At 46.9% G+C, this 12,941-nt stretch overlaps 1 protein-coding gene across 3 annotated transcripts in view; it reads right to left on the bottom strand.

The window, feature by feature from the left end:
* Positions 1-12,681, bottom strand: part of B4GALNT2 (beta-1,4-N-acetyl-galactosaminyltransferase 2 (SID blood group)) — a 302,788-nt gene extending 290,107 nt beyond the window's left edge. Inside the window, exon 1 of one of the 3 annotated variants that reach the window (XM_069233513.1) lies at positions 12,624-12,681. The gene's annotated coding sequence lies outside the window, so the exon portion shown is untranslated. The other 2 variants (XM_069233511.1, XM_069233512.1) reach the window with 2 other exon arrangements.
* Between the last annotated feature and the right edge of the window lie 260 nt (positions 12,682-12,941).

Raw genomic sequence — 12,941 nt, 5'->3', positions numbered from 1 at the left:
AGGAGGTCTTCATAGACTTCAACTGGAAAAAGGGCCCAACAGGTGAGTTGGAGATTCCAGAGGGAAGTAGACACTTCCACCACCTACAGGTGAATGGAATCCCAGCCACTGCCCTGAGAGACACTTGTGCCAGTCACACTATTGTGCATGACAGGCTAATGTTCTCAAACCAGTACATCCCAGGTGAGATGGCCAGAGTAAGAGTTAGCCCAGACAGGGTCACTGATAGGCCTGTGGCTTTTGTGCCCATAGAAGTGGGTGGGACTTTTAGCTGGAGAAGGGTGGTAGTCAGTACAGACCTCCCCCTTGATTGTCTCCTTGGAAATGACTACCCAGAGGTTAGTCAGAGCCCAAGAGAGGAACTGGTCCAGTGCCAGTCCTCTCCCAAGGATTCTGGAGGTCCTGCCTCTGCAGTAACTGCAAGTAGGCCCCAGAAGAAAAAGAAAAGAAAACAGTGTAGGAAGGGTGGACAACCTTTAGCCAAGGTTCCAGCAAGCCAAGGAGATTCTGCTCCAGTAGGGGAGAACTCCACAAGTGGCACTGGTAAAGTCCAACCTGACCCACAAGAAGTCCTGGCTAGTCAGGCAACTGTCAAACCTGAGTGGGTGCTCCTCAGCTAACAGAAGAAAGAGTGGAAGAAGGGTGTTTACTACAAGATGTGGTAACCCCCCACTCTAATACAGCAGACAGGCACCCTGAACCCAAAGAAGCCTTTAACTTAGCCCCTTCCCTTGTAGGTGAAGAGCTAAAGGTGTGGTTCTGGGCACTGACAGCTGTCAGTGGCCTCTGCTGGGTGTTAGCCTTTATAGCTGCACTATCCTTGGCATGGTGGTCAGACCCCATGCCAAATAGCAAGTTAGGCCCCCTGACCCTGTTGGTCATGGTGGGGTTACTCCAGCTCTGGGTAACCTCTTTGGGTAAGCTAGGGGTGACCCTGGCTAAGATAAGATTAGCAGAGGTGGATACCTCTAACCCCAAAATAGAGAGAATGGGTGAAGACATTAAAAGCACAGACAAGAGGCAGTTCAGATTAGGTCCTATCACTGTGGAAGTGGGTCAGTTCCCCAGAGGGAATGACCTGAACAGGAGGATGTAAGGCAGAGTAGGCCCTGCAACAAACCAGCCTATTTCCTCTACTCTTCCTCGCCTGACATACTAGGAAGACTCTCCCAGCTTTGGCTGAGTCTCCTGGCCTGTGGGCTGGGGGGGGCTTGTGTAAAGAAATGGCTCCCTGTTGCAGTTACCCCCCACTTTTGTCTGATACTGATGCTGACTTGACTGAGAAGTGTGCTGGGACCCTGCTAACCAGGCCCCAGCACCAGTGTTCTTTCACCTAAAATGTACCATTGTTTCCACAATTGGCACAACCCTGGCACCCAGGTAAGTCCCTTGTAACTGGTACCCCTGGTACCAAGGGCCCTGATGCCAGGGAAGGTCTCTAAGGGCTGCAGCATGTCTTATGCCACCCTAGGGACCCCTCACTCAGTACATACACACTGCTTACCAGCTTGTGTGTGCTGGTGAGGAGAAAATGACTAAGTCGACATGGCACTCCCCTCAGGGTGCCATGCCAACCTCACACTGCCTATGGCATAGGTAAGTCACCCCTCTAGCAGGCCTTACAGCCCTAAGGCAGGGTGCACTATACCACAGGTGAGGGCATAGGTGCATGAGCACTATGCCCCTACAGTGTCTAAGCAAAACCTTAGACATTGTAAGTGCAGGATAGCCATAAGAGTATATGGGCTGAGAGTCTGTCAAAAACGAACTCCACAGCTCCATAATGGCTACACTGAATACTGGGAAGTTTAGTATCAAACTTCTCAGAATAATAAACCCACACTGATGGCAGTGTTGGATTTATTAAAAAATGCACACAGAGGGCATCTTAGAGATGCCCCCTGTATTTTACCCAATTGTTGAGTGCAGGACTGACTGGTCTCTGCCAGCCTGCTTCTGAGAGACGAGTTTCTGACCCCATGCGGTGAGAGCCTTTGTGCTCTCTGAGGACAGAAACAAAAGCCTGCTCTGGGTGATGATGCTTCACACCTCCCCCTGCAGGAACTGTAACACCTAGCATGGAGCCTCAAAGGCTCAAGCTTCGTGTCACAATGCCCCAGGGCACTCCAGCTAGTGGAGATGCCCGCCCCCTGGACACAGCCCCCACTTTTGGCGGCAAGTCCAGGAGAGAGAATGAGAAAAACAAGGAGGAGTCACTGGCCAGTCAGGACAGCCCCTAAGGTGTCCTGAGCTGAAGTGACTCTGACTTTTAGAAATCCTCCATCTTGTAGAAGGAGGATTCCCCCAATAGGATTAGGGATGTGCCCCCCTCCCCTCAGGGAGGAGGCACAAAGAGGGTGTACCCACCCTCAGGGCTAGTAGCCATTGGCTACTAACCCCCCAGACCTAAACACGCCCTTAAATTTAGTATTTAAGGGCTTCCCTGAACCTAAGAATTTAGATTCCTGCAACTACAAGAAGAAGAGGACTGCTGAGCTGAAAGACCCCTGCAGAAGAAGAAAAGAAGACACCAACTGCTTTGGCCCCAGTCCTACCGGCCTGTCTCCTGCCTTCTAAAGAAACCTGCTCCAGCGACGCTTTCCCCAGGACCAGCGACCTCTGAATCCTCAGAGGACTGCCCTGCTTCAAGAAAGACAAGAAACTCCCGAGGACAGCGGCTCTGTTCCAAAAAGACTGCAACTTTGTTACAGAGGAGCAGATTTAAAGACCCCTGCAATCCCCGCAAGAAGCGTGAGACTTGCAACACTGCACCCGGCGACCCCGACTCGACTGGCGGAGAACCAACACCTCAGGGAGGACCCTCCGGCGACTCCGAGTCCGTGAGTAACCAAAGTTGTCCCCCCTGAACCCCCACAGCGACGCCTGCAGAGGGAATCCCGAGGCTCCCCCTGACCACGAATGCCTGACTCTAAAATCCCGACGGCTGGAAAAGACCCTGCACCCGCAGCCCCCAGCACCTGAAGGAACGGAACTTCAGTGCAGGAGTGACCCCCAGGAGGCCCTCTCCCTTGCCTAGGTGGTGGCTACCCCGAGGAGCCCCCCCCTTGCCTGCCTGCACCGCTAAAGAGACCCCTTGGTCTCCCATTGACTCCCATTGGAAACCCGACGCCAGTTTACACACTGCACCTGGCCGCCCCCGCACTGCTGAGGGTGTACTTTCTGTGTGGACTTGTGTCCCCCCCGGTGCCCTACAAAACCCCCCTGGTCTGCCCTCCAAAGACGCGGGTACTTACTTGCTGGCAGACTGGAACCGGGGCACCCCCTTCTCTCCATTGAAGCCTATGTGTTTTGGGCACCTCTTTGACCTCTGCACCTGACCGGCCCTGAGCTGCTGGTGTGGTGACTTTGGGGTTGCTCTGAACCTCCAACGGTGGGCTACCTTGAACCCAGAACTGAACCCTGTAGGTGGGTTACTTACCTGCAAAAACTAACAATACTTTACCTCCCCCAGGAACTGTGAAAATTGCACTGTGTACACTTCTAAAACAGCTATTTGTGTTTTATGTGAAAAGTATATATGCTATTGTGATTATTCAAAGTTCCTAAAGTACTTACCTGCAATACCTTTCAAATGAGATATTACATGTAGAATTTGAACCTGTGGTTCTTAAAATAAACTAAGAAAAGTTATTTTTCTATAACAAAACCTATTGGCTGGATTTGTCTCTGAGTGTGTGTTCCTCATTTATTGCCTGTGTGTATGTACAACAAATGCTTAACACTACTCCTTTGATAAGCCTACTGCTCGACCACACTACCACAAAATAGAGCATTAGTATTATCTCTTTTTGCCACTATCTTACCTCTAAGGGGAACCCTTGGACTCTGTGCATGCTATTCCTTACTTTAAAATAGCACATACAGAGCCAACTTCCTACAATTGCCATCCATTACAGTGGCAGTGCAAACATGGCTACAGGCCATACCTGTGTAATTTGACTGCTGCAGTGTAAAACCTACACTATGAGTTGTCAAAAGAACCCCTTTTTGATAGGTAAAGCCCTCTTTGAAATATTAGTATGTGATCTCTTTGTAGGCCTTGTAGCACACAAGGAAGGGTGATATGTAGAAAAGTAATACTACCGTGACATGGCCCCAAAAAACTATTTTCACTGTGGCAGGCCTAGCTGTCCTATGTAGAAAACTAGAATACGGATTAAAATAATAATGCTGAATCACAGGAATAGAATCAGCTAGAAAAATAATTAACCCACTATATGAATGAATATAGACCTAGAACGCACACAGCTTCTCTGCAGAGTGTCCTGGCGCGCAAGCCAACAGGTCAGAAGAACACAGATAATTTAATCTGATTAAAGAGTCACATTTTCAGCTGTTTTTTAAAAGCTGATTGAGAAAAGACGACCAATAATTCTAACAGGAGCGTATTCCAGGCTATAGCCCCTAGAAAAACAGCTATCTACTAGCTATTAAAAGTAGATTTCAATGATGACGTTGTTTTTTTTATGTATATTATGTAAAAGTAACATAGGAAGTTACCTTTACACTGCAGGGATCTTCTGGGGGCTAATTTGCATTAGCGTCTGTCAACTCCCATCCCGTGCATGGTCTGAATGAGTTTTGAAATTCCTCCCAGGATCTATTTAGGTCAGGTTGAGCTGAATGGGTGGGCTGAGTTCTATGAGCTTGTCAAAATATTCAGGGTGGGCGCTTTGGGCCTCCTGTTGACACAACACTGTCAAATCCTGCTTGACAGGTCTGTCTGAAGCAGATGCAAAACTATGGTGTGCGTGAAAGTCAACAAAGAGGATACCAGAACAATTCTTGTGTAGGACATGGCTGTGTGCTGCCTGACCCTGCTTTTCTCCTACCAGACATCTTTCTCCTGGTTTGTTGTGGGCACAGGTCCTGCTTCAAATTGGATTTTGGTGTTAGATGTGGGAGAACACTAGCGATTATCAGTGTTCACTTCCCTACACCATAGAAACTAATGAAAACTGCGTAGACTTTCACCCCATTAGGCAGGGATGCCCGTGAGCAACCCCACCCACGGGCTGGTGGCAGGCATAAAGGTGACATCCCCATGAACCCTCCACAGAACACTTTCTGGACCTGTGGAAGAGGATTTGTCCTGCTGTGTGTGACCTGAGCTGTACCCTGAAGAACTGGATCTCCTCCCCCTTGCATCCAGTATAAAGAAGTGGACTCCAAGGGTCAGTTAACTGACCTCTGGTGTCGCCAGAGGAACACAACAAGCTTCAAGAGGCCCTTTGCCTAAGATGCCCAGCTGACCATTGGCAACTGGACGTGGACTGGGCTTTGCTATTGGCCTCTTCCTGTCACCCTGAGAGTGTATCTGTGAGTGCCTTACATGGAGGTTCTGGGGGTCTTAGAAGTGTACCTCTGTGGTTGTTGGGGAACCAAATAGAAGTTGGAAACTTCTTTTCAAACTTCTTAACTTCCAGACTATTCACTCAGACCAATCCACTGATTGTATCCTATATTAGTCCATCCTTCATGGTCGGCCTTAAGTCTTGCTTAGTTGCTGGTTTACTGCTCCCATAGACTATCATTAGAGTATTGTGTTTTTTGCCCATTGCCTAATGTTGATTCACTTTCTTGTCCCCCTCATTTCCTTGCTTCACATTTGATGGCTTTCCTTGTCCCAGCTTGTGTAGACTCTTTACGATCTCTTTGATTAGCTGGCTTCTATACTTCTACTGCTCACGATTTGTGGAATGACTTTTTGCTTAAGCACTTCATGAAAGTGCATGTATTTTTCAAGGTCTCATTCTCTCCACTCTGTCCCCCTCAAATACCCACCTACCATATTCTTATACCCCACCAGTGTGCTTCTCCTTCTTGCCCTCTATGTTGTTCTCTTCCTTGTGTGTTTCTTTCCTAGTCCCTCTGATACAGTCTCTTTCCTGTTTTCCACACACACCCTGTGTTCTTTTCTGCCCATCCCTAATGATCTATGTCCTTCACTATGGAGTATCGTGAACAAGCACTGGCAAAGCCAAAAGGTCCCAAAGGTGAAACCTTTTGGCTTTGACAATGCTTGTTATAGATGCAACTCAAGTCCTCTGTCACCTTCAAATGTGTAATAGCATTGATGTTTCTTTTTTCAGTATAGCCTACATTAGCAGACAGCAATGCACATGTTTCCTATTCCCTGGGTCGGCCCATTAGTTTCGTAGTGTAATCAGAAGACGATGAACCTAGTCTTCTAGTCTGCCAAGGTCAGCATAGCATCTCTCTTCAAACTTCACCTGTTATCATTTTAGAAGTCCATGTGGCCATTTCTAGCAGTTTGGTTGTCATCATGAACAAAAGGTGGGACGTGGGAAGCCCAGCCTCGTTGCCTCTGCGCTGACTAAACCAGGTGATGGTCACTCTGCCTGCAAAAAGAAGTTCTAAGCACCTTACCAAAAATGTCACCTCTTGAAAATATTCACATTGACTCTACCAATAAAGACCAATTCACTCTGGTATAAATGGACAGAAGCCTTTCAACAATAGGGCCAATTTGTTTGCGTTCTTTTCACCTTCTCACCTGGGTGATACACCTGATATTGTCTAAGCTAAGGTCTGGAGCCCTCACCAACCTATGTGCAAAGGTCTTCACAAATAGTTTGTTCTCCAAGTTGAGTCGAGCCGTGGGCATATTCGAACTGTGGACTCTGTGTTCTTCAGTGCATTGGTGAGTGCCACCACACCAGCTTCCAACATGAAAGAAGTGCTAGTACCAATCCAGATATTGTGAAACACCCTTTGACAAGTTAGGGAGCCGGCTAGCGGAGAAGATGTGGCTAAACTCTTGGGTAAAGGTGTCGGGTCTTTCAGATAAAAAAATACGGAAGGGTCTTTTAGAGTATGGCAGATGGTACGCTCAGGTGTAGGGTGGTGGACTCCATCACCTCTGCCTACTCCATACCAGACCTCCTGCCATCCTTAGTGATCCCCGCCAACATGGTGGGGATCTTGTATCAATAGTGATTGCTGCTTTGCTGCAGATGTCTTTCTGAAAAACTGAAATGCCAGCAAAGCGGGCCTCTTCTTTTTGTACTGTTGAAACAAACCCCAAAGCTTGGGTTTATTTTTGCAAGACAAAATATCAGCCTTCTTATGATGAGGATTGTGCTCCTACACATGGGCCCTTTGTTGTGCTTCTTGTTCAGAACCGGCAGGCTTTCCCTAGTGGTCTCAAACAGGGAAATTGCAAGAACAGCCTCAAACAGAGCAGACCTCCTGACTTACATTGCCTGACAGCCCCTGGTGGATGTTCTGTAGCTAAAAGGTTTCTGTTGGTGAAGGAGGCGGAGGCTCTGTCGTCTAGACCTACTTCTTCTATGACCCTAGGTGTGTGAGAGGAGGCCACTTTTGGCATGGTTGGTCCCCACTTTTTGCCTGGTATTTCATGTAGTGTCAAAGTTGTTAGCTCCCAGGGCCCCTGCTAACCAGGTTCCCTGGGCCGGATCTCTTTCCCAAAAACTGTTATGATGTACTGGCACAATTGGCAACACCTTTAGCTGCCTCTACAAGTCCCTGTAAATGGTACTTGGGTACCCAGGGCATGGGGTACTAAGGGTAGGCCCCTGAGGGCAGCAGCACAGATTGTGCCACCCTCTAGGGCCATGTATCCAGAAGCACCAAGCACTGCCAGTGCAGGATGAGTGTTCTCATGCAATCCTTAAAGGCAAACTCTGCATGGCACACAGCCTGTGTGCCCTGTCCACTACACACTGCATGCAATATAGGTAAGTCACCCCTCTAGCAGGCCGTCCAGCCCTAGGGCAGGGGGCACTACACAGCATGTGAGGGAATACATGCACAAGCAACATTCCCCTACTGTGTCCCTGCCAAACCTGGGGCATAGTAATTAAACAGAGCTCTGCCCACAGGAAGTGGTCACTTAGGGGGGGGTGTAGCCACCCTAAAGTTAGATGACCCATGGGTCACTACTAGGTACTCCCCTAAACTCCCACTGAATAAAGTATTTATGCACAAAAAGACTACTTTTGCTGAAATCTTGAAAATTCATAACTTAAAAAGTGGTGACCCAATTTTGATGATCTTGGTCTTAAAAATGTTATAAAAATCTGAAGTATTTTTTTTAAGTTGGTCTCGAGTTATACTTTTGAGTGTGTAGCCTCATTTCTTGATACTGTGAGTACAACAAATGCTTTGCACTTCTCCAAGATTAGCCTAACTGCTTGAGCAAGCTACCATAAAAATGTAGAGCATTAGGTGGTCTAGTTTTTACATCCGTAAACGAACGTAATGTTGCCTAGACCCTCTGCACAGCGTGCCTAGCTTTGCATACTACATAGAGCGCCTCCTGCAGCATAGAGCGGATGGATGCCGCATCAACGCAATGCACCTGCGAAACTCTAAATGAGCTCCTTAGATTCAATCACTTTATAGATTCTGTATCTGCTCCCATCTCTGGGACCTTCAGTCCCTCAAGGAAGGACCTTTGGATGTTGAGAGTTTCTGCCCATCTTGGGTAGAAAGTTGTACAGATGTTCTTAAAGATTGCTGATTTGTCGCTGTCACCAAATGTCAATGCACTAGAACCATTACTAATACTCATGATGTAGGAGTGGTTTTCTTTACCCCACAGGGCATTGGCCGGTAATGTGTGCACTGTGTTTCCTGTTTCATATACTTTATATTTGTTCTTCAATAATGCCTTTTCCAACTCTGTTTACTAAGAATTTATTTAATTGACCACACATTTTTTTTATCTGAAAACTGAGATGCTTCCTGGACTCCAACTCTTTGTGGGTGTCGTTCACCGGTTTAAGTTCTAGTCTAGATAATACTGAATTAAATCCCTCCTATGCTTTGCTGCTTCTGCCAAAGCTGATAGTTAATTCCTGGCTATTGATGTATTAGCATCCCACGGGAAGACCTTAGAGCATCCAGAAGAACATTTGTGTGTAAGTATTCCTCAAGTGTGTGATTCACCTCAGTTCGCTAACTCTTCCAAAAGGTAAATCTGATCTCGTCTGGAGCAAGAGTCAATAAAAGGTGTAGGGTCTGATTTAGACCTTGGTGGATGAGGCATCCCGTCACAATGATGATGCATATCCCGTCCGCCGAAATATAAATCCCACAGGATAGAATGGATATCTATCACCAATGTGATGGTGTAACTAATCCGCCATTATCTAAATCAGACCCCTAGTCTTTATCCTTCAGCTGCAAAATGAGCCTCCCTCACCTGGACAGTCGTGGCCTATCCACGTCTTCACATGCCACCTGGAGCCAAGATGACAACTCTCTCTGCAAAACCCAACGCCTGATGTAAAAAGACAATGTATGCATTGGTCTTGGGCCTGGTGCCAGGACTTCGATTAAGCCCCAGTCCCATGTGATATGCAACTCTGAGACTCCCCTCAGAGTCCCCAAATGATGTCCCCAAATGATGCGTTCTGTGAAATACTTGAGCAAAGGCAAGAAGAACTGCATACCCCATGGTCCCACAGGACTGTCGTATAACCTGCCAGTGGTGGCAACCATCTTGTATGCCTAGGGTTTTGCTTGCTTGTGTTCCATAGCATCGCTGCTTGGCAATTATGACTTATAGTGGCTGGAGTCCAGATTTGTTGGAGTCAGGACTTGCTTTTGCAATCCTATTTCGCTTGTGAAGTTGAGATAAGACATCTTGAAACCTTGGAAATATCTCACATTACACTTGCAAGAATATAGATTCACACGTGTTTCTTTTAACAAGGAGTCATCCATTAGCATTAAGAACTTGATATCACTTGTTTGTTTTCACAAGGAGTCATCCAAGGAAATCACAGACTCTTCACTCTTGCTTCTTTCATAAGTGGACACCCAATAAGATTACAAGATGTGTGCACTTGTTTATTCTACAAACGTTTCCCAAATAGTTGCAAACTCTGGTGGAATCATGTTGGCACAGAATTTTTGTTGTTTGGCATGCTGATACCAACAATAGTAAATATATGATCACCAGGAGTATAGACAAACCATACAGTTCTTATAAATGCCTTTCAATTTATAGTTATCAACTTATTACATTGAACATTATCAAATCACAGAAAGTCATTCCTAAAATTGAACCCAGATTGTGTCTCACAGTTACTGCATCAACATTAATAGTCTTTAAGCGCATAAGAAATATCAGATTTTAGATTGCAATGGAGAGCGGCAATACAGCATGTCAGCACTGCGGGTATTTCATATACAATATCTGAAGTTAAAACTTCAATGACTGCTCTATGGTTACCCTAAGATATTTGTCTACTGCTTTTAGATATCAACACTCCACCATTGAAGTCTAAGCCCATCAGTGCAGGCAATGCACCTCTGTTTCTCTCTCTTGTCTCATTCCCTCTTCCCCCAGTCCACTTTGAACCAACAAAGTATTAGTGTGAGGTTAGCTGAGGGTTTGGCGAAGCATGAAAGCTAGCATCACTTCTCTAGATCCAGATTGAGAGGTAAGTGCATCTGGACACCTGGATGGGGGTACACGCACTCCTAGTGTTTGGATCCCCATGAGTATCCTTCCCTATAGTAGGGTATATGCCTTCCCCTGTTAGACCTCACAGCCTTAGGGTGATCATCCCCCAACTTTTTGCCTGCCTCCCTCCACTTTTCTGACACTGTTTGCTGGTTTTAGGACTCTTCACACTTAACCAGTGCTAACCTGTGCTAAAGTGCATATGCTTTCTCCCTTAAACATGGTAACATTGGTTTGTCACCAGTCAGCATATTTAATTTACTTATAAGTCCCTAGTAAAGTGAACTACATATGCCCAGGGCCTGTAAATTAAATGCTACTAGTGGGTCTGCAGCACTGATTGTGCCACCCACACAAGTAGCCTCTTAACCATGTCTCAGGTCTGCCTCTGCAAGGCCTGTGTGTGCAGTTTCACTGCCAATTCGACTTGGCATTTAAAAGTGCTTGGCAAGCCTTAAACTCCCCTTTTCCTACATATAAGACACCCCTAAGATATGCCCTAGGTAACACATAGGACAGGGTGCTATGTAGGTAAAAGGCAGGACATGTACACATGTGTTTTATATGTCCTGGTAGTGAAAAACGACTACATTCATTTTCCACTAATGTGAGGCCTGCTACTTTCATAGACTAGCATTAGGTCTGTCCTCATATACTTTTTGAGTGGTAGATTCTTATCTGAAAGGGGTAACCAGATCATATTTGGTATGGCCAGAATGGTAATAGAAAATCCTTCTTATTGGTGAGGTTGGATTTTATATGACTATTTTAGAAATGCCACTTTTAGAAAGTGAGTGTTTCCCTGCACTTAAAATCATCTGTGTCTTACAGCCTGTCTCCAATCAACATCTGTGCTCATTGACAGCTACCTTGTGCATTTCACCCAGACAACCACAAACACAGGACACTCCGTCACACCTGCATTCATCTGCATATTGAATGGATCTTCCTTGGCTGGAAGGGTGGAGGGCCTACCAAACCCCCTACTGGGACCCTGACAGACACGACTGAACTGAAAGGGGAACTTGTGCACTTCAAAACCACTCTTTGAAGTCTCCCCCACTTCAAAAGCATTTTTGGGTACATAAACTGGGTCTCTGACCCACACAACACCGGACACTTCTGGACCTACACCTGCACCCTGTCAAGAGGAACTGCCTGAATGCCCAAATCTGGACTGCTTTGTTGAGACGGTCTGCTGCCCTGCTGTTGCCCTGCTGGCCTCTGAATGTGCTGAGAAGGACTCTGCCTTCCCCAAAAGTTCTCTCCAAGGCTTGGATTGAGCTTGCCTCCTGGTTTCTGATGTCTCAGGGCCAAAAAGATTTTGGCCCTCATTACAACCTCGGCGGTCTTCCCTGAAGACCGCCGAGGCTGTGGGTGCCAGAATACCACCATTTCTGGTGGTATTCCTGGCTCCCTATCTCAAATTTTCCGCTGGGCCAGTGGACAGTAACAGTGTTACCGTCCGCTGACCCAGCCGAAAGGTCACATCAACATTGCTGCCGGCTCGTAATAGATCCGGCGGCATTGCTGATGTGCAGCGGGTGCAGTAGCACCCGTCGTGCATTTCACTGCCCGAAATTTGGGTAGTGAAATGTGCAATGGGACTATGCCTGGGAGCCCCTGCACTGCCCATGCCACATGCATGGGCAGTGCAAGGGCCCCCAGGGGAACCCCGAGTCCCCTTACCGCCAGCCTTTCACCACCATGGACAGGCTGGCGGTAAGGGGAGTCGAAATCCTCAGGGCACCGCTGCCCTGGCGGATTACAACCGCTGGTACCACCGCGGTCAAAATATGGTGCCTTGTACCGCCATCCTGTTGGCAATATAAACGCCACTATAGCCCTGGCAGTCACCGACCACCAGGGTTATAATGAGGGCCTTTATCTCTTCAGGAGCTTCTTGTGCATCGAAAAACGTCTGCCGAAATCGACTAAAAGCCTACCTTGTGACCGAGAAATCACTGCACAGCCGACCGGAATGATTCAACCCCGACTTCTCAACTGGAAATTTGATTCAGCACCTGCCTTGCTACAGATAATCAGACGCATTACCTACCGGATCGACGCAGCGAACGTGCCTTCTTCCAGCGCGTCAAGGATTTTCCCAGCATTATCCCTGGGCGTGAAAAAATCCACTCACCACAGTGAGGAACCAAGACTGCGTGCCAAAAAACGACTCAAGCCTCTTGCAGTGTGGAAAGAAATGACGCATCATGTGTGCTGCATTGGAAAATTCAACACACACCCTATTTTTCCTCGCATCTCCTGCTCTGCGGTCTCCATGCATCATTATTGTTGACACATACCAGGTATTGTGTGTAAAAAAGAGACAACTGTTTATTTTTAAGGATTAAGAGTCTATTAAACATTTTAAAAGTGATAGTTCAACTTGGGTTTATTGGATCGTTATCATTTTGACCTTATTTTATTCAGAAAAATATTATCTATTTTTCTAAAC

Source organism: Pleurodeles waltl, chromosome 5 (assembly GCF_031143425.1).
Source record: "Pleurodeles waltl isolate 20211129_DDA chromosome 5, aPleWal1.hap1.20221129, whole genome shotgun sequence".
Taxonomy (NCBI): Eukaryota; Metazoa; Chordata; class Amphibia; order Caudata; family Salamandridae; genus Pleurodeles; species Pleurodeles waltl.
This window is presented reverse-complemented; position numbering and strand designations above follow the sequence as displayed.